This window comes from Podarcis tiliguerta (assembly GCF_965153285.1).
Source record: "Podarcis tiliguerta genome assembly, chromosome: 2".
NCBI lineage: Eukaryota > Metazoa > Chordata > Lepidosauria > Squamata > Lacertidae > Podarcis > Podarcis tiliguerta.
Window position 1 is genome coordinate 106,055,863 of NC_139535.1, and position 20,685 is coordinate 106,076,547.

General features: G+C 45.7%; 1 protein-coding gene across 4 annotated transcripts in view; it reads left to right on the plus strand.

The window, feature by feature from the left end:
• Window positions 1-266: 266 nt before the first annotated feature.
• SCN8A (sodium voltage-gated channel alpha subunit 8) overlaps window positions 267-20,685 on the plus strand; it is a 110,281-nt gene continuing 89,862 nt past the window's right edge. For 2 of the 4 annotated variants that reach the window (XM_083427183.1, XM_083427181.1), the window contains exon 1: window positions 268-399. The gene's annotated coding sequence lies outside the window, so the exon portion shown is untranslated. Of the gene's footprint in view, window positions 400-1,850; window positions 2,003-20,685 lie in introns of those variants that run through there. The other 2 variants (XM_083427184.1, XM_083427182.1) reach the window with 2 other exon arrangements.

The following is a 20,685-nucleotide window of genomic DNA, read 5'->3' on the forward strand; positions in this document are numbered from 1 at the left end:
AGTGAGTGAGTTTCTCTTCTCGCGGGGGGGGGTGGAGGTAGAGAGATAGAGATTAGAGACGGGGAGAGAGAGAGAGACCCTTGCCTCCTTCCGGAGGTCTCCCAACTTTTCTTCCCGCCAACTTTGCTTGGGGGCTGCGAACCGGCCCCTGGGTTAGGGACCCTGGGTTAGGGAGCGGGGCTGCGTGGGAGGCGGGCAGGCGGGGGCGCGGAGTTTTGCCACGCTCCCTAAGCGTTCTGCTGAGAGTCATCAATTATGCAAGGGAACGGCGCGCTGCACTGGGGGGAAGGCAGGGGAGGCAGCGCACCAAGATGGCGACAACCGCAGTTTCTCCTGCAGCCTCCCCACCTCTGCAGTCCAGCAACGCCTTGCAGGAGTCGCGCTAGCGCCGAAGCCACAGTAAGTTGCACCGCCAGCCCGGGGGGGGCACTCCAGCGTGATCGCAGGGACCGGGGGTGGGCGGTGGGGGGACGGGGACCCCTCGGGAATCCCACCCCCCAACAGATCTTCCTCCCCTTGGTTGGGATTTGAATTAACCCCCCCACCCAAAAAAAAACCCTGAACCTGCCTCTTCTCTCCCTCCCTCCTTCATTCCCCCACCCAACCCCACCGCCCTCCACTTCCAGGCAGGGGCTTTGCCGCAGAGCGATTTCCCCGGAGCAGGGGCCGGTGCTTCTCTTCCAACCCCGCCTAAACAGACACACACACTTTCCCACCTCCCCACTCTTGGGGGAAGAAGTGTGGGGAAGGGGGCTCATGGGCCCGAGCCTTGATGGCCCCTAGTCCAACAGTGGGAGATCGTTCTCTCTCTCCCCCTCACCCCCCCAGCCTTTTCAAGCAGTTCCCCAGATCGCGGGGGTGGGGGAATGCTTCCTAGTGCTATTCCTTTTCCATCACCCCCTCCCCGCGCCGTATAGCAGGCTTTCCCCCGTTTTCTTGCTCCCCCACCCCGGATTTCAGAGCGGTGCTGCTCTTGCTCCCCACTTGGGAAGCCCTCCAAAGAACGGGCTCCTCCTGGGTACTTGGAGGCTGGGTGGAGGGTCTGCTGCGCCCCCCTCGCCCTGCGCTCTCCTCTGCAGGGCTGCCGGCCAACTCCTACCTTTCCCCAGCCGAGGGAAGCCGATCCTTGCCTCCCCCCGCCTCCCCCATAGCCCAGCAGCAACCTCTCGAGCGTCTTTTTTTTTTTTCTGCATTGGGAGAAGGAACGCGGCGCCGACTTTCCGCTGCTGCAGGCAAGGCAAGGCAGGCCAGCATCTGGGGCGGGAGGCAGAGAGAGAGAGGTGAAGGTGGCGGCGGTGAGGGGGCTGGTGGAACTGGTGCATTTCCCCCCCCCCCCCGTTCCAATCTCCTTTCCTATCCTTTAGCAGGCCACCTTTTTCTTGGCAAGGATCCCTTATCCTTGAATCCGGGCCCTCTAGTCTGTATTGGCCTTCACACGGGGCTCATTTCAGCCCCAGATTGAAAAACAAATAACCCCAAAGCCCTCCCTCCCTCCCAGATCCTCCGCAAAACTCCGGGTCTAGAGCTTCCTTCACCCCCCCCTCCCTCCCCCATGCTCCCAGTCTCGATCTCTTCCCCCCTGATCTTTTTTTCTTCTTCGTCCCAGGGCTGGGGGAGAGGAACAGAGAACGAGGCTTCCTCCCATTAGGGGACTAACTTAGAGCTGTCATTATACACCCCCACACTTCTCTACCTCCCCTCCCTCCCCCCCCCCCAACGCATTCCCAGTGGACGAAGTGAAAGGACGGCAAGTTTTATCCTGAGTTTGGAGGAGGAAGAGGAGGAGCAGGGGGTTGTCTTATTTGGAAATCTCCTTGGCTGGAGCCGGGGTGAGGGAGGCGCTCTCTCTTCCCCCACCCTTACCCCCGCCGCCGCCGCCGCCTCGCTGTGCCTCTTATGTCCACTCAGCCGATGTGGGGAGGACATAGGGGGCGTGGAGGACTAGAGGAAGTTGGAAAGGCCGGTGGGGGAGAGAGAGGACCCACGTTGCTGGAGATCAAAGGTACATCGGTTTTGTTTTATTGTGTTGCAAAGGGCTGGGCAGGGGGGTGCTGAGAAGGAACGCGGGCGGCGCAGCCCTTCTGGATGGGGGCAGAGACTGCAGGAGTCAGAAATCGCCCGCCTGCCTTCCCCACCTACATCTGCTGAGCGTGTTGCAAGAGCCCAGGGTGATGGGTACGGATGCATCTGGGTTTCTTAGGTGGGACAGGGAGGTGTGGGGCGAGGGGGTTGGGGGTGGACGGCCTGGAGATGTGGCCGCTTCGCGCTCTCGTCTCTTGCGCGCCGACTCCTAGGGAAGCGCTGCTTGCCTCTTGTCACACTGCAGCGTTCTCCTCCGCCGTGCGAACTCATGACCCTGGCGTCCTGCGCTCCATCGGAGACACCTTACCGGGTGTGGGGATGGGAGGCGGAGAGGGAGGAGTTACAGCGGCTTCCCTAAAAGACTTTCCTTTTGAATGGGGTTGTGGGGGGGGGGAGGTGATTAGCTTTCGCTCTCTGCTGTCGCCGGCGTCTCCCAGTCATTGGAGGGTGGGGGAATGCTTGTCTACTGTGTTTTACAGGGAAAGGGTTAAATCGAGGAGCGGTGGAAGAAAAGGAATGTTATTTAGGGTGTTTTATTTTTGAGATCTTCTCCCGGCCCCCATAAATTGATCACCTCCTTCGGTATCCGCTTTTGCTTGAGGTTTTTATTCCTCTCCCCCGACCCCCACCCGCTCTGTCTTTCTGCGGCGTTGGACTAAAGGGGAGAGCGGTTTAGGAACGTGGTGCTGAAACGGACAGCTCCCTGGACTCCGACTGGAAGGGGAAGAGATCTTCGTTACAAAGCGCGCAGATTTTTTTACGGGGCAGGTTTTCTTGCGGGGGGTTATAGTTTGTTTTTTGTTTTTGTCTTTAATGGGCTGTGCGTTTTCTCTGTGTCGCTTGGGCCTATCCATTAGGACCTCACGCCAATCATCTAGGCTTTTGCTGGTGGTGGCGATGAGGGAAGAGAAGCAATTCCCCTTAAGAAAGCCAGGCTTTATTTATTTATTTATTTATTTAGTAACGTGGTTGCGTGCAGTTGCTTTTGAAAGGCATCCTCAAAGCGATCCCAGTGTCTTTATCAAATGAAAGAATTTCAAGGCTGTTTGATTCTAGCGTGGAGGTAGCAAAAGGAAACACCCGCATGTCCATAGGAATCTCTCTCCCCCCCCCCCCCTTTGTAAAAGACGGTTGCATGATTACATCACAGAAGAAACATAATGAAGCCCAGTAAGCCCAGTAGAGATGAAAGGGGAGGACTTGAAAAAAGCCATGGGCCCATTGGGTGCCCTTCTGGAGCAAGTAACTCACTCGCTCTCTCTGCCTCAAGACTCCATCTGCAAAATGGAAATGATTCAATAACCCATTTCGCAAAATTACTGTAAGTGCCAGTGAGATATGAAATCACAGTGCAAACCTAAGATTCCATATAAAGTATTAATAATAAATGGAAATTACAGATACCTTTGTTATAGATGTGCAAATATGCCTTGTAGGGGCCTCTTGAAGATGCCTCCGGGTAGCAGTGACTTTGTATGGTGAGCTGTGCTGTGTGTACTGGTTTGCCGCCTGGCTCAGGCCCCACTGTATAGTTTCTCTCCGTGTCGCTGCAAGCTGCCACCCCAGGAAATTGCAGTGGCAGCACAATTTCAGCCCCAGTCAGGGCTGAATTATGTAGTGAGCAACCAGCATCACCTGGTTTGCTGCGTGGAGTTAACTGCCACACAGAATAGCCTCCGTGGTCCTATCACATTGAGAAATGCTCATTGGAGTGCATTAAGCATCTAGAAAAATGAACTGTTTCTGTCGTAAAGTAGGTGCATTCGGCACCTTGTTATAGCCCCAGAGATATAATGACCCTTCATCATTGTCATACTGAAGAGCCATCACCAGTATACTTCATGACAAACAGACATCTGGGCATCTGATCTGTCCAGCTGGAAGTCAACAGCTGTCATGTGGTGCTAGCCAGATGATTTCCTCTTTCATCCTAAACCTTTAAAATGGTATCTTAGCCCTGTGTTGTCTGTTGGTCCATTCTGCTTGGTGGACCAGGCTGGTGTTTGATCCCTCTAGACAATGTAAACATAGTTTATTAGTTTTCTAATTATTTGAAAAGTTATTTGCAGTTCATATTGAATAGGTTTTAGGGTGGAATGTGTAGCCAATGGCCCAATCTTTTGTAACTAGAAATCACTACAGGTTTACACCTATCATTTTGTGTTACTGCAGCATGCTTCAGGGAGTGGCAAATTTATTTCAAGGACTTAATATTTCCAATGCTCTCCAATGGGTTAACATTTCAAGGAGATGGTTAGTAGCACGTGTTTGCAGGATGCTGACATTCTCTTACATGTTGATGTTTGACTGTGTGGGGTTAACCCAAACCTCACATGATAATGAAATCCTTCTTTGGTCTGCCCTCAGACTTTAAAACCCATTCTTTTAAGCCAGTTCCTTAGAGTCGGATTTCCACATTGAATGATATAATATATGGATATATTTAGTCAGTAAGAATCTCCCAGCTGAAATCACTGGTAACGTCAACTGGCAAGTTTCTTCCAGTTACTGCCAGATGAAATCCACTCGCTCGTGTTTGACTAATTTTTTTTTCTTTCAGAAAGAATCTATTTCTGATTGGAAATGATGATAAATTGGTTCCTCTTCTCTTAGGCAGCTTTGTCAATGGTTAATCATCATTGTAAATAGAACTGGATTTCAGTTGCTTGGAAGTAGGTAGTGTGATTTGGTGTAGCTAGGAATTTGGCTTACAAACATGTTCTGCTTTCATTCCAATTTAGAGGGAAATGATGCTTTCAGTGAGACATGTATAACTCCTCCATAGTGTGCCCCAAAGCAACTGGAGAAGCTATGTTTTGTGGAATTGGCCAACTTTCTATCCCCATGATCTGATTTGTTTTAATATATTGTTTTCTATAACATGGTACTAATATATATTGGTTTTCCCCAGTTACTTTAAAGTTTCAATCATCCATTAATTAACCAGGCTCATTTTAACAGTACACAATCCATGCCAGTCATGCAATTTCCATTCGTTATTGATTACCTTCCTGTTACACTCCCTGACCATTGAAATATATTGAACACACTGGAATAAACGTATCCAGTGGTTTGCTCAGAGGAGTTTTGCAAGGTAAGGAGTGAGGTTAATGACACTGTGATAAATGGCGTTTCTGAACCATAGAACTACCAAAGACAGGGTCATCATTAAGTCCTGCCTCAAGGCAAGACCCCACCGATGTAGAATAAGCCACATGATCCCAAACTCATTGTGACACAAGCAGAAATCAATTTTGAACAGATGCCTTCGAAACATACAGTTTCAGCTTACTCTAGCATTAGAAAATAAGTTGCTTAATACAAAAACATGATAAAACAAGACAAATGTTGAGGCCACTAGCTAATCTGAATCATGAAGGATTTTTTCTTATGTCCAAATAGCCATGAACATAAATTGGCATTCAGATGATGGTAGGGACGATGACAGTGGTCTTGGGTGGTCTGATGGGGTTCAGGTGTTTTAGTGTCAAGATAGAAAGTAAACTGCCTTTAAAATACTTTAAATATAATCAAAGAGATTAACATTGACCAATTCCATTCCCCCGCCCACATTGACACCATATCACATGTCAGCGATTGTCCTCTTGCTCTTACTATTCCAAAGCCATTTCCTCAGTCCTGGTTCATTTTATCTGCTGAAACGTTGAGCCTTATTCATAAGTGTTGGAATAAATGCCTCCTTCACTACTTGTTTTCCACCTTACGGCTACAACCTGAGCTTTATGTTGATTCACCCATTTAACTGGGGTTCTGTCATGTTGTCTTCTGCTTTGATTATCAGCCTCCTTGCTAGCCAGTTCTTCCTTCTCTTGGTTTAGAAGGCATAGGAAACTAGCCTAATCTGCACCCGATGGTGCAGCTTGATGAACCCATCCCAGTTCTCAAAGTAAAAAATATGTGGGCTTAAAGGTGTTTAGGCAAATACCCCTCAGTAATGAAATAAGGGGTAAGTCTCTCTCACACTCACTCTGACACATACATATATTTCTTGAAACTTTGTGTATTGGTAAGAACTTCCTGAGTATAGTGGCTACTTAGCTAAAGATTAATATGTAGTACACTGAAAGTTTTTGTTTGTTTTGTATCTCTGGGGATGACAAGGCTGCCCAGATAAAGAATAAGAACCTAAGAGAACATCAGACCAGTGGTCTGCTCTCACAGTGACCCATGGGAAACCTGTAAACAGGATGTGACCACAATAGCACTCTCACCTTCTGCAGTTTCCAGCAACTTATATTCAGAAGTACATTTTCTCTGACAGTGGAGATAATATGCTTTAGAATTTGTGCTAAGATAATGGCATGTTATCTTACATTTGTTTCCTGTGGGATTCTAGGACCTTTCTCTAACCCAGTGGTTCCCAATTAGCTAATTACTGAGGACCCCCTATTTTTCAAAAGCCAAGCCAGGGACTCCCCACTTTTGAAAATGGTGATAACTCTATGGTAGTTACCTCTTCAAAGCAACTTTTTGAACAAAATGTGGGGTAGCCCCTAAAAAGCAAAGGGTTTAGGTATACTATATAAAAACAACAACACACACCATAAAATGTGGGATATTATCATGCAAAAATGACAAAAAATTAGTTGGGGGGAGGGCAAGGGATGGGCTGTGGACCCCCTGGGTGCTTTCCGCGGACCCCTAATTAGGAACTACTGGTCTAACCCTTACATGATACCAGCGCCAGGGTGAAGAAACTCAGTTTGATAATCCAGTCTGGCATGTCTCATGGTTATGATTTTAAGGAAGCCAAGGGAAACTCGTTTAGAGAGGAGATTATCTGTAAAGCAATTGGTATGTAGACCAGCCATCACCTGTTGCTGCCTCAGTCGCCCTTTAGCAAAAAATCTGTCCTGGACCAGGACAGGAATGGGTGGAGGATGCAGGTGCTCATTCACAGCATTCTTCTCATCTAAAGAATGTAGTGGACCACATACAAAATAAAGTAAAGTGCTAAGAATACACAACAGTGCCATAGCAGCTTAAGCAACACTCTGTCTAGCCCAGTATCCAGGAATAAAGAGCAACCGTTACCAAGTGTTTCAAAGGTTGTCTACAAGGAACAGGAGACAGTTTGGGCAACATCATATGTGCATAAAAGTATATTGTGGACTGTGTGCATGCACACGCCACAGTTCTCAAGAATCACAGCAAAAGTGTAGAATGGGAGACTGTGTTCAGAATCTAGCTTAATGACAGTGTCAGCTTTCACATCCTTAGGGTTTTGTTTTCGTTTTGTTTTATTTTAGAAGTTTATAGCCCCATAGGGTATCAAGATGTTGTGGGCAAAGCCTGCTAAAATCTCAGAAGACAGAGGGAGGGCTGAATAATTTTCCTGATAAAACTCAATGCTCTGCATAGATCCTTGTCTCTGCCCTGTGAGCACTGGACCCAAACGAAAACAGTAATAATTTCAGAAAACTCTATGCAAAGTAAAAATAAATTATACTCATTTGCTCAAACTGCATAATATATAGATGCTTTTTCAAAGGTTGCCTTTATAATAGGGATTTATTGATTGATTGAGGAGTACATTCAGCCCTGGTAAAGAATAATTTCCCTGAGGAAGAATAATTATATTGGACAATAATATGCGTTCATTCATTTTGAAAGAATTGTATGCCACTTTTTCTGCCATAATGGTATTCAAGGCTACCTAGCAAAGTTTCATTAAAAAACACCATAAACAAAAACGGCAACAAACAAGAGAGCATAGCAACAAATAAAAACACCACCACAAATTTACAAACTTCAGAAACCAATAGGTCGTGTCTGCAGTCCAGACTGAGCATGCAGCATGACTGAGACTAAAGTCAAACACCGCAGTAAATTAAGGATGCAGTTCTGTACCCACATATCTGGAAATAAAGCCTTGTTGAACTCAATAGGAATTGCTTTTGAATAGAGAAGGAGGGGATTCTGCTGTAAGCTACCAAAATCAACCAACCAAAGCCCAAGTAAACGACAAGGTCTTATCCTGGTTCCTAAAAGATAGTAAGAAAGGTGTGAGGTAGGTCTCTCTTGGGCACAAAGTCAGGGTGCTGCTACAGCAAAGGACTTCTCCTTGGTAGTGACCAAATGGTCCCATCATACCCAATGAAGATGTGGCAGATTTACTTAGCCCTAGCTGAGGTTGATTCTGAAGGAGGGCAGGCCAGGCCAGTGACTCACCCAGAGACCCAGCGAGCAGCCAAGGTGTTCTGAGTTCCCAGGAGCCTTGATTTAATTTCTTTCTTTCTTGCAGCATACTGGCATTTCTCTCAAGGCTCAACCCTGCACACCATTTCAGAATTGCTGCTTTAGGATGTGTATGTGCACGTTATAACTACTTCTACAGTGGCTATATTGATTTTAAGGACAGCTGTGCACGCACAAAATGTGTCTCAGGGGACCAGTACAAATTCCAGGGTACGTGTGTGCCAGGTCTATTTCCTTCCCTGATTTGGCTTCAATTTAATTTATACTGGCTTGTTCTCTGAGCTACAGCTTTCACCCCATTTGCCATCTTAATACTCATGTATGTGTCTGGACCTGTCCAAATATGTCTAGCCCAAATTAGTTTTAAAATACACAAACTCAATATCTCTCCCAATGAGAATCTCCCTCCCCACATTGTCCTCAAAGAGGAGTTGCTGGTTGCTCATGAGCAACTGGTGCATTTTTTCCATGTAGGAGCGGAGAGAATTTGTTCTCCTTCTTTTCATTGTTTTTTCAGCTTTGATACCCATTTGGGAGCAGATGGGCACCCTGGTGACGTATGGAATTTGTGGAGGAGACATCCAGAATAGCGCCCAGCACGTTATAATGCTCAAAGTGTGATTTTTAAGCTGCTTGTTTGAAAGCCAGGTGCATTGAACTCAACGGGGCTCCCTGCCAAAGTAAGAGAGCAAGGTTCTAGATTCTTATGGTTCTCATCATAGGCAACTTATAATGCATGAAAACAACAAGTGGCCTAGGACAGGAGATGTGCATTTCTTTAACCAAAGGTCGGGGGGGGGGCCTGGATGGCCAATACAATGCAGATGGGAAAACATGGGTCAGAAAGTTGCCTCTGTATATGGATTTCCTTTGATAAGGGCAATTGTTTTTAAGATTGAGCTGTTAGAAATGCTTTGCTTGTGGTTTTGTTCTTGAAGTGGTTGAATAGCCAACTGCTACAGGAGTTATTGCTAGATACCTCCTGAAGTCTTCAGCTACTATTGTTTTTAAGACTATGGCACACATTTTCATGACGTTCTTCCCTAAAAGTGAGATCTGTTTTTCCTGCTCATGTTGGGGTCCTATTTTAGTATAACATACATACCGTATTGGCCCACATATAAACCGCACCCGAATATAAGCTGCACCTTTAAAATTCGCGGTGGGGGGGGGGAGAGATAAGACCCAAATATAAGCCTCTCCCTTAAATTCCGCAGGTACTCACACCCGTTCCCTTTTACCGTATGTCTGTTTCAGCAGCGATATTGTAAAAGCCAATTTTTGGAAGGTCGCAAATTTAAGCTGCACTTTAACTTTTCACGGTCAGAATTTGGAAAAAAAGTGAGGCTTATATTCAGGCCAATACAGTATATATGCACCAAGTTGGTGCAAGTGATAGGCCAGAAAAGTGAAGCGCTCCCAACTTGTCTGAGTCACTGAGATATTGCGGGGGCAAATGCTGTCTGGATTCTGGTTTCTTTTGGAAAGGAGAAATCACTGGAAACTTAGGCTGTTTTGTAGTATTTGGGTTATTTACAAATATACAAGCAGAGCATAGATGGAGGCAAGCAGCTTATTAAACACTCCTAGTAACAAGGCAACAGAACTGCTGCCTCACATCAAGCCCCCAGAGAGAGCAAGGACACAGCACTACCACCCCCACCCCCAGTCTGCTTTCACCTTCAACTTGCCCTTTCTCTGCCTCTGTTCCAAATGGCTTTCCCCTTCCCTTTACACGTACAGATCTTAAGTCAGCATGCCCTCTCCCCCACTCCAGGAATAGAGAAGGATGAGATGAGTTGCCTTTCCCAAATAGCTGCCACATTTCACGCATTCCCTCTATGGCCTCCCATAAAAGAGACATCCATTGAGCATCTTGGCCAATGCAAAAGACACGAGGAAACATGCTAAAGGAGAGTCAGCTTGACTTTTGCCAAGGAAAACTGGGCTTCACCAGTCTTTGCTGACGATTCCTTAGAATTCTCAATCTCATGGATAGTGGCGAGTCTGTGGTTTTTGATAGACAGACCTTTTTCTGCATGGATTGTTGAAGAGCCTTTCAGAAGGAACCTCACAATCGGTCCCTAAGAACTGTAAACTGTTGTGGGACCTTATGTGGGACCATTGCCTGGCCAACAAAGATAGGAACCTAAAAGTAAGGGATAAGGCATATTCAGTTCCTAACATGGACTTCTGCTCACTGGTGTTTTGCAGAAATGCAGGGCTTCACAGGGCTCTTCCTCTCCTGTAGGACATACAAGAAGCCCAGTCTGGCAAGCATAGGGATGTTGAGGCAGTGGGAGGTGTCCTCTCATACTTCTCACTTGCCGTCTTCCATAGAATGCAGGGGCTCAACAACACTAGTAAGTATTATAGGTTGGATCCAGGTTATTTAGAGTAGACTCACTGAAATAAGTGAGACCAAGACAGTGACCTAATTCAGTTCTTTTGATTGCTAAGCCTTGATCCAACCCAGTCATATTGTTTTCTATCTATAGAGAATGCAAAATATATATATAAACCTTTGAAGAACCATTGAGAACCATTGAGAACACATTCAGCGGCCTAAGACTAGGTCAGACTATCAGCCCATCTAGCCCAGGAATGTCCCACAGCAACTCTTCAGACGGTCTTGGAAAGAGTTTTTGCTGATCTTCTCCTACCTGATTCTTTTGACTTGAGATACCAGATTTGCATGCAGCATGTGTGTTGCACCACTGAGATATGGCTCCTCCATGGAGATGCTGATAGTAGAAGATACACTTGACCAATGACTGCTAAAGTCAAAGCACAGCAGTTATGGAATATCATGGACAGAAGAAAGTTGCACAAACAATTCTTTGTACAGTGGAGCAGGCAGGGGGCTTTAGCATACTCAGAGGCAGAACCCTCGATCAAGCAAGAGAAACAGATGTGATTCTTAGAAAATGCCTCTCCATGTGCTGTAACTAGGTTTCTTTTCTCCCCTACCTCTGCTCTTTCTAACCTTTCTGCAGAACAAGCTGGAGAGTGGCTCCTGGTTATCAGAAAGAATTATTAGGGGATTCTTGCTCTGTATATAGCCTACAGGAGAAGGGGTTGGTAGGGGATTCCATGGGAAAGGCATACTATGATTTAGAATCTGGGTTCAAGTTACGTACCACTGCTCATGCAGAAGCCTATAAATAATCTTTTCTTTTTATTGTTGCTTCTCTGCTTTGCAGTTCTGTAACACTAGATACTTCTTAATGCAGACTTATAAAAATGGGATTGTGGTATCTGGCAATATTTCATTTCTTTTCCTTAAAAATTCCCAGTATAATTTGCATGTTTGAGTGACCATGAATGGAGTTTTCTGATGAGCTGACCACAATTATTTCAAGAGATGATCTCCCAGTATCAGTTACCCTTGGAAGGCTGCCTTACATGTGTCAGTATTTTAAGATTATTTTCAGTTATGGTGACAGCAATAGCAACAGGCTACAGTTGGTGATAACAGTGATGTTGGATCCGTACTTTTGTTAGATGAGCAGTCTGTGCCTGGAGTGGAAGTTAAGGCTCATCCCCACCTCTCAAGTGTTCCTGATTAAACACCCCTTTACATCCCTTCCTGGACACCAGTAGCTGCATCCACTTTTGCAAATGGAGGCCCAATACCTCCCTTTCTCTTGCACAGGTGAGACTATTTTTTCCACCAAACCCAGCACTGTCTGCTCTGAATGGCAGTAACGCTCCAGGATTATTAAGAACAGGTCTTTTGTATCATTTGAGATCCTTTTAACTGACGACATGAGGGAATGAATCTGGGACATTCTGCAGGTAAAGCAAGGACTCCTGGCCAATCCCACAGAGCTATGGCCCTCATTCTGCTTCCCCAAGCCAATTTGCATGGGTTTGCTTAGGAAGAGAGCCCAGGACATCTCCCACCCAACATGAAAATAATTCCACTAGATTAGGGATAGCCTTCCAGTTGTTGGGCGTCCCAACTCCACAGCCCTAGCCGACATTGCCAGTTGCCAGGAATGACAGGGACTGTAGCCCAATTGCACCTGCAGGGCCACAGGTTCCCCTAGTTTAGGGGAATCATTGGCATTTGGGGTGTGAAAGGTCCTGGGTTCACTTCCTAGACATGCCCAGGCAATTAGGGGAGAGAGTCTAAGCTCAGTGGGATTGGCAGAAGGTCCAAGCTTCACTCGCTCTCCTCCTCTCCAGTTCAAGGACAACACGCCTGAGTTTGCAGAGTGCTTGTACCACACAAAATAGAGCTGGGAATAAACCCTCCCTTTAAACATCCATCCTGAAGGCACCAAGACCCTGATAATTGAGGCTTTGGGTATGTGTATCCCCATGCAGTCTAAAACATAGCACATGCATTCAGAGCACAGAAGCAAGTGTACTAGGTTTTAGTACACACTGTCACTCCTGTGCCTTGCAGTGTTTGAAATTAGCCAGGCGCATTTTGCTCCTGGCTTTCAACCACTTGCGACCAAATGAAGATGCCTGGGTTCCAGGATGGCGCCTGCCATCTCCACCATCTGGGGATCGTTGGATCTGGACTGTTTTCACACACTAATGCCCCATCCTGTAGAATTTTATCTATTTTATGTGCACAATTGGGATGATTTTCTGGAACCCAGTTCCTTTTTCTGTGCAGCATGAGCAAGAGCAGACACCATTCAGAAAAAGAGGTGGGAAGAGGCCAATATATATGTGGACTGTCCCTGGATCAAGTGATGGTTCTTCTTGTAAGTTCTCAAAGTTCTTAACCTAGCTCAAGGTTGTCGTCTGAGCGAGCCAGACATTTAACTGAGAATCCATCACAGTCAGTCCATCATTTGAAAAATAAGACTTGAGAGCCGTCTTGCCCCCAAATGGCAACTAGACATTCTGTTTTAGCAACCGCAACCTTGGTTTTTGGAGCCATGTGGCGCCTATCTTATAGATCTGAGTTTCTAACATTGGCTGCCTTGTGTACCCCAAGGTATGCAACTGCCTGCTTCTGGGTTTGCTGTCCCTGGGCAAGAGGGAAGAGGAGAAGGCGGAAGGTAGAAAACCCCTCCTATTTTGCAAGAGTTCGTTTTCTCATCCAACCAGCCCCTTCACTTGCCCTTGCTGCAGATGAGTCTTCGAGGCACGGATGCAAGGCAGATCACAAAATCCCTTGGCTAAGCAAGAATGTGTCCACTAATAGGCGATAACGGTGGGGGCGACATGAGGTGAACTTACGTGATAGGAAGCTGTGAGCACTGTGCTACTTCTAATTAGTGCATTAGGTATGCAGAGGCAGTATGCGAGGAATCGCAGGTGGGGAGAGCACTGTTGTGCTCATGTCTTGCTTGTGGGTTTCCAAGTGGCATCTGGTTGGCCGCTGCGAGAACGGATGCTGAACTAGACGAGCCTTTGGTCTGAACCAACAGGGGTCATCTGTTCCTATGCAGGTGAGGACAAGGGGAGAACATTTGGGGTATCATATGCCTGCTATTTCTAAAAGGGGGAAATACATGGCAGTAGGAGAGAAATAAGGAGGAAAAGAAAGTATTACATACTTGGAGGCTTAGGATTGGAACAGGATCTAATTCCAGCATTTCTTTGTGGGATTCTCTGTCTTTGCATTGAAGAAGTGTAATAAAATGGACCTGCCCAACACACAGAGATGCTGCGAGAATGAATGAAATTGTCTGAGAATATAAATCGCTTTGCCTACTCAAAGGTGCCATAAAAACTACATGTATTAATTTTGTTTAATGAGCATCTAATGTGACACAAACACACAGCCAGCTTAGAGACATGAGTATTTGATCATTATTTATTCTGTGGTGAAATGTACATTGCATATGTAAGATTCTCCCCAAGGGAGAATTGTAAAACACATACACAGACGCTCACACTCACACGTGTGTCCTCACTGAAGCATGGATCCGACCTCAAAATTTTCATCTGTTCATTTATTTTGAACAATGGACTTTTAATTATTGATGGTAATAACTTCATAATGCAGCACTAAATGGACTGTAGGGAACACTTGAAAAAATAATGTGATGCTGGTAATGGAAGGAAGGCCTTGCTACAGTGCCCTTTTGAAAATTAAATAATTGAAGCAGGCATATACGCAGATCTGTTCATGGATAGTGCTTTCCTGAACCCCACAATTCCATCATGGAGGCATCTAGGTAAGCTATCAAACCTTAATCAGCGGTTTTCTAACTCAGCTTCTTAACACATCTCCTTTACTCCAGTCGTACTGCAGTGCATGGCTTTCTACACTGGTTATTGCAATAGACCCCAGAGGTGAGAAACCTGTGGCTCTGCAGTTTTTGCTGAACTCCAAATCCCATTAGCCCCAGCATGGCAAATGGTCATGGATGTTGGGTCCTGTAGTCCAACAACATGTGGTGGACCACAGGTTCCTCATCCCTGCCATAGACCTTTACACGGATTAGCCGCTGATAACTAAAAATCCGATTTCTCAAAATCAAATCAATAGGCCACATTTTAAAGCCAATAAGTTGTGGTCCTTGACAATACCCATATAGAAGTACCGTAAGTCTCGCTGAAATCAAGAGCGTTTACTTCCCAGTATGCAGCTATAGGTACACATACAGAATCCAAACTCTGGTACAAAGATTGCTGCAAATGGAACATTTTTACTAGCTTTGTCTGGGTTTAGGAACAGTCCTTTGGCAAATTCTGGATGTTAAAGCACTACTTGTATGGCAAGACTCAATTCTTGCTTAACATCCAGATTCTAAATTCATTTCGGTTAGATCCAAGTAACGGCTAATCTGCTTACTTTATATATATTTTTAATTGTTAGGGTTTATTGCAACTGTATGCTTGCAATCTGATCCCGTTTACTCAAAAGTAAACCCCAGAGTATTCAGTGGGGGCATACTTGCAAGTAAATGTGCATAGGACTGCAGCTGGAAGCTCCTCTTGTCATAACGTCTTGGATCAGCTTCAGCCAGTGGTGCTTCGGTGTGGAGCCAGGATATTTGGAGACGTTCAGCCTCCTACATTCTTGCTCAGCACTTAAGGAGAGCCCTGCTGGATTAGGCAAAAGCTCCATCAAATCCAGCATCCTGTTTTCCACAGTGGCCAGCCAGGCGCATCTGGAAGACTTTAAGCAGGGTATGGAGGCAATAGCCTCCTCTTGCCATTGCTCCACAGGCACTGAAAGGTATTGATGGACCTATCCTTTTCGGCCTTCTTGATTAATAACGTTCTGCAGGTAAATAATGGCAATACCACTTTGAGAAATGGCAGCACCGTCTTTCCTAGAGGACACACAATTAGGTAAATTGGATAAAGCTGTATGTGAAATGTGTCGCTCCTGATAAACCCAAGGATAGCTGTCAACCGTCCCTTATTTGGCAGGAAACGCCCTTATCCCAGCGCCGTTTCCCGGTGCTGTCCCTTATTGATGATGTCCCTTAAATTTCCCGGGTTTCAAAGGAAGCAGCTCCTCTATATTTTTTCAAAGAATTTTGTGTGGAATATATATATATATATATATATATATATATATATATATATATATATTGCATGTGCAGGTGGTATATCAGTATGTGAAATTGTCATGGAGAGAATTTAGACCTGCCCTTGTCTAAATTCAGAGATCATTATTACAGGTATTTCGCTGGTTGATCTTTAGATTAACTGGAATTATGTAGGGTCACTCTCGCCCTGTTTCTCCCTCTGACACACACACTGCTTTTTATTTTATTTGGGTGAGGTTGTTGATTATTCTGTTGATGGATTTAATTGGATTGATGAATCTATAGTGTTCATATTTTAATGAGAGGGATTGTTGCGTGTGCGCCTGTGTGCGCTGTTCTTGTAAGCTGTGCTGAATGCCCTTTTGGGGTTGAAAGGGAAAAGCAAACAGCACCGGCAGGTCTGGCCCTACCATAAGGCAGAGTGGCAGAGTTGCCTCAGGTGGCAGATGTCAGGGGAAACAGCAGAAGCCTCCTGCCTACAACTGTTGCTGCTGAGCTTACCTGTATGTGCCGCACAGCTTCTCATGCACCTCCTAAACTAGCCTGCTGACCCCAGTCTGCTACTGTATGTGGAATAGTGGAAGGGGGGTCTTGTGCTTTGCCTCAAGCAGCAACATGTGTTGGGACAGTCCTGAGCACTAAAGTCACATGCTGCATGCACCCCTTTCCTGTCAGAGGGTATGCGATGGCACTTTTCACCAGGCACTTTTCACTTCTATATGGTTAACAGTGTTGGAAACTCAGATACAGTGGTACCTCGGGTTAAGTACTTAATTCGTTCCGGAGGTCCGTTCTTAACCTGAAACTGTTCTTAACCTGAGGTACCACTTTAGCTAATGGGGCCTCCCGCTGCTGCCGCACCGCCGCCACACGATTTCTGTTCTCATCCTGAAGCAAAGTTCTTAACCTGAGGTACTATTTCTGGGTTAGCGGAATCTGTAACCTGAAGCGTATGTAACCTGAAGTGTATGTAACCCAAGGTACCACTGTATATCATCTAGGTGCCACATGGCTCTTTAAACCAAGGTTGCAGTTGCCAAAACAGAATCCTTAGTTGCCATTTTGGCGTAAGATGGCTCTCAAGTCTTATTTTTCAAAGGATGGACTGACTGTGACAGATTCTCAGATAAGTGTCTGGCTTGTTCAGACAACAACCTTGAACTAGATTAGGAACTTTGAGAACTTAAAGAAGAAAAGTCACTTGATCCAGAGACAGCCCACATATATATATGGGCCTATTCCGACCTCTTTTTCTGAATGCTTTCTGCTCATGCGGCGCAGAAAAAGCATTTGGGTTCCAGAAATTCATTGTGCGATTTTGAAAATATAACTGATAGAATTCTACAGGAAGGGGCATTAGTGTGTGAAAACAGTCCAGATCCAATGATCCACAGATGGTGGAGGCATCCGGCACCACCCTGGCACCTAGGCATGCATCCTTATTTGGTCGTAAGTAGTTGAAAGCCAGGTGCAAAATGTGCCTGGCGCCTGGCTGATTTTGAACACTTGATTAGAGATAAAGTATGAATGATAGGACGTGGGTGGTGCTGTGGGTTAAACCACAGAGCCTAGGACTTGCCAATCAGAAGGTCGGCAGTTCGGATACCCGCGACGGGGTGAGCTCCCGTTGCTCGGTCCCTGCTCCTGCCAACCTAGCAGTTCCAAAGCATTTCAAAGTGCAAGTAGATAAATAGGTACCGCTCCGGCGGGAAAGTAAATGGTGTTTCCGTGCGCTCTGGTTTGCCAGAAGCGGCTTAGTCATGCTGGCCACATGACCCGGAAGCTCCCTCGGCCAATAAAGCGAGATGAGCGCCGCAACCCCAGAATCGGCCACAACTGGACCGAATGGTCAGGGGCCCCTTTACCTTTACCTTTATGAATGATAGTGGCACATTCACAGGACCGGCCCAAGACCCTTTGGTGCCTGAGGCAAGAAGTGCCACCGATGCTTCCCCTCTTCCTCAGATCTAGGACCACACCCCGGTGGAGTAGTATGTCACTTGAGGTGGGTTAACTCAGGTCACCCCTTGGTGTGCCAGCCATGCTAGTGCAGCAATGCCTTTCTAGCCCTTTTTTGCCCCTCAGAATTTGCTGCCTGAGGCAGCTGCCATACTCTGCCCCATGGGAGGGCTGGCCCTGCAAATCTGTGCTCCCCAGGAGACATTGTAGATGAGAGGGTCCTGTCCATTGGTAGTGTTTCATTGATTTCAGCAAAGCCTGGCATTCTCAATATCATGTCCCAGGGTTGCTGCACTAGGGATGTATGCTGGAAACGGCTTTGTGTACAGGAAGTCACAGGTTCAATATCTGGCATCCCCCAATCAGTGTAAACAGCACTGAGACAGATGGACTGATGGTCTGACTCACTATAAGGCAGCTTCTTATGATTCTTATAACTGTTCAAGTACAGTACAAAGGTTTGCACCCAGATTGGAGTCATATATACAGTAACTAGAAGGTTAGATGCTCTGTTGGTTTGTTGCACAAGGCCAGGTACTATCTGGCACAGAGATTAGCACCTCTAGAATCTTGGATGTCCAAGTTGCAAGTCCTTGTCATTGCAACCCCTCAAAGCATCCCCCCTCCCCCCCAAAAAATCTGTCCCTTTTTTATCTGCCTTTCCGCTGTTGACAGTTCCTGTGATATTTGAAAACCTGAATGATAGAAACAGATTATATTATGAAGAACTGAGGAGATGTATGCAAATATCCTTAATCTGCATAATATATCACGATCACACAGTACTGTGTATAACCAAAATGCAACAGGACAAAAGACAGATGGAAGGGAAGTCCTGAGCAATGATGCAGTAGGTGAACACTTACTATTTATGCCTAAGCGCTGTAACAGCCTCTGCTTTACTGGCCACAGCAAGGAATAAGGTAGCAGGAGTAGGAATTAAAGAACTGGATCAAGTTCTGAGAGAGGCCATGTTCCGACAATCTTTTGTTCAGATGCACTCTTTCAGACTTCTTTTTAATTTGCCCAATGCTTTCCTGACCAATAATAATAATAATGATAATAATAATAATACTCCACCAATCATTTACTGTGACTGTTCTGTCATTTAAATGTATTATTTCTGGTGTTGTTGCATACTTATTTTTTGCTTTTTGTACATTGCTTAGATATTTTATAGCGTGAGCAGTTTATAAATCTTCTGAAATAAAGAAATAACATAAAGAGCCAGTGTGGTGTAGTGGTTCAGAGCGGTGGACTCGTAATCTGGTGAACCGGGTTCAATTCCCTGCTCCTCCACATGCAGCTGCTGGGTGACCTTGGGCTAGTCACACTTCTCTGAAGTCTCTCAGCCCCACTCACCTCACAGAGCGTTTGTTGTGGGGGAGGAAGGGAAAGGAGAATGTTAGCCGCTTTGAGACTCCTTCGGGTAGTGATAAAGCGAGATATCAAATCCAAACTCTTCTTCTTCTCTTGTGGTACAGTCAAGTGGGAAAAAGAGCGCAAAAATGCTGATCCATTGGCAGGAACATAATAATTCCACTTACAGGTATGCAAAGCTTTGCATAAGCACGCACACAATTAGAAGCGTGCACCTTGATTTCCCTTGCACTAGCTGCTTGCGCAAGAAGAATCACCCTTGGGGCAGTGAAATTTTAAATGTCAAACTCTACAATTCATAAATCGATTCACTCGATAATCAGTGCAAGATGAAACATTTGCAACAATCTGATTTTATCAACCAACATTTCTTTGGCATTCCAGATATTATGTTCTCTGATAAGTGCTTTTATTGGAATCTGCAGGGGACAGAGAGAAATCTTAGGCCATGAAGCAAATGATGTTGGTATTGATATCAGCAGGCAATTTCTCCATGTGTGTGAGGAATGTTAAAAAAAATCCAGGGAGCAAGAGATGAGAGGCTTCATCCTTGAGATCAAGGGGCAGGTGGTCACCAGAAAAAAAGTGTTAGGATCACCACTGATGACCTGGCACCCATGCTGGTGGATCTTTGTGTATGTGGGAGTTTGGGTGGCCAGCTTTGCAGAAGGAAGCCCTCAGTTTGGAGGGCTTATCAGGGGGCAGCCCTCTATCTTCTGTCTTTGCAAGGCTGCTTGCAAAAACTGAGTTCAGTTTTAAGATAAAGTGCAATAGGAAGGGAGAGCAGGGAGGGCCTTAAATTTGCCCATCAACAGCCCCTGAACAGACACCAGATTGAAGAGCCACACAGGGTGCCAGGTTCAGCTTCCATGCTATATAGAAAGATGCATTGAATTTCTATTTTATACTAATTTTATGCAAATACACATACATACACATTCTCTTTTTTTGGGTGATGTGTAAACAAGCACTAGTTAACTATCGAAGCTGTGCAATGTGGTGGCCACTAGTTTAGACTGTTTGAAAAGAGAACAAAGACAAATTATTGAATACAATGTGGCTACTACAACAGTAGGAGAGGCTTTTGAGTCTTGCTGCTGGGCTTCCTGGAGGCAACTGGTTGATTACACTGCTGTTCAGCTCAGTTTCTGCTTTCTGGCGTCCCATAGGCATACTGCCTCCGCCCATGGAATTGGAATATAGCCATTGGGTCTGATAGCTTTATTGTCCATGAACTGGTCTAATCTTCTAAGGGTCCCATGAGTCATTGAAACGTGTGCTCTTAGCCCAGATGTGCTGTCCTTATACTACCAGTGCTCCCCAGGGAATGGGATTCCACATTCTTGCTCCCTTGCTGGATAGCATTGCGGGCAAATTTCCTTTCCTCATTTCTTCTTAAAGCCCATCTTAAGCCTTTTTGAATCCATTGTTTTCTCTCTGTGGGAACAGTGAACAACTTGCTTTCCTCCTTCTTTCTGACATCCTTTGAAATATTTATGTCTCGTCAGCATATGTCCTTCTTTCCGCCATTTTATTTTCGCAAGACTGAAACCTTAGATTCCCAGTTCCT